The following is a 1,319-nucleotide window of genomic DNA, read 5'->3' on the forward strand; positions in this document are numbered from 1 at the left end:
CTGCAAACAGCTGGAACCGGCGCCCAGCCCCCTCCGCCCCGCCCCTGCAAAAGAGGGCTGTAAAATTCCGGAAGAGAGATTAGAGGCAGGGGATGGGTGGGGCGGCGAATAGTACATTCCTTCCTCCCCCTGCCTCCTCCTACCGGGTTATCACTCTGGGAGGGTTGAGTCGTCTCTTGGCCTTCTCTTGGCCGGTGCACTGGCAGCGTCCAGACATGGGGCTTGAAACCTCCCATGCTCATCTGAACTTTGTGGAGCCTGGGTCGCTTATTTCGCAGCTCATGACTCCATCTGGGTTCGGGCTCGGAAATTTTGGTTGTTACTTGCAACTGGGTCTTTTCAACTGGGTCTTTTCCATAAGAGTGCTTCATAGGTCTGTCTGTGCGTTTGTTAGTAGTTCCTATTTATTGAGCGAACTTTGCAATGGAGGCATACTTTATTTAGTGTTAGAGGGAAGGAACCTGAAGGTTCAGACAGGCTGTGAAACCTCAAGGCCACACAATGGCAGAGCCAGGAATCAACTCAGCGATTGGTTCCACACATTTCCCATCGCATCCTGCTGCTTCCTTTGTTTCAGGTCTTTAAAAGGCAAGACTTATTTGTTAGGGGGTAGGGAAGTAACATTTATGGACCACCTCCCACTGTGCCAGCTACTTTAAATATATTGTCTTTAATCACTTAATTTGTCACAACACTTCAAGACAGATGTGATCACCATGCCCATATTACAGATGAGGAAAACTTTAGAGGTGAGAAGTTTAAGCGCCAGAGCAGAGATTCCTGTACAGTTGTATTGCAAGGCCTGTGCTCTTTCTAAAACCATAGTTAATGTCTGCATAGTGCTTGACAGTTTACAAAGCAAAGTATTTTCAAGGTCTTCATTTTAGAGCTATCATCCTATTTCATAGATGAAGAGAAAGGTTCATTTGTGAAGTTACAACATCTGTTCAAGGTCACAAAGCTAATGGTAAATTGCAGAAACTGTAATTTTGAAATCAACTGCAGAACTGGTGGTATCAAGGCTCATTTCATTTATTCATTGCATGGTGCCAAGTACCAACCTAAATAATACTAGCTAACATTTATTGAATACTTAACATGTGTTCAATACATGAGTTATACACACTAAGTCCTTTAGTCCTCAAAAACCTTTTTTTTTTGAGACGGAGTCTCGCTCTGTCACCCAGGCTGGAGTGCAGTGGCACGACTTGGCTCACTGCAACCTCTGTCTCCCAGATTCAAGCAATTCTCCTGCCTCAGCCTCCCGAGTAGCTGAGATTACAGGCATGCGCCACCACGCCCAGCTAATTTTGTGTTTT

The sequence above is a fragment of the Colobus angolensis genome, unplaced genomic scaffold (assembly GCF_000951035.1).
Source record: "Colobus angolensis palliatus isolate OR3802 unplaced genomic scaffold, Cang.pa_1.0 Scaffold4, whole genome shotgun sequence".
Taxonomy (NCBI): Eukaryota; Metazoa; Chordata; class Mammalia; order Primates; family Cercopithecidae; genus Colobus; species Colobus angolensis.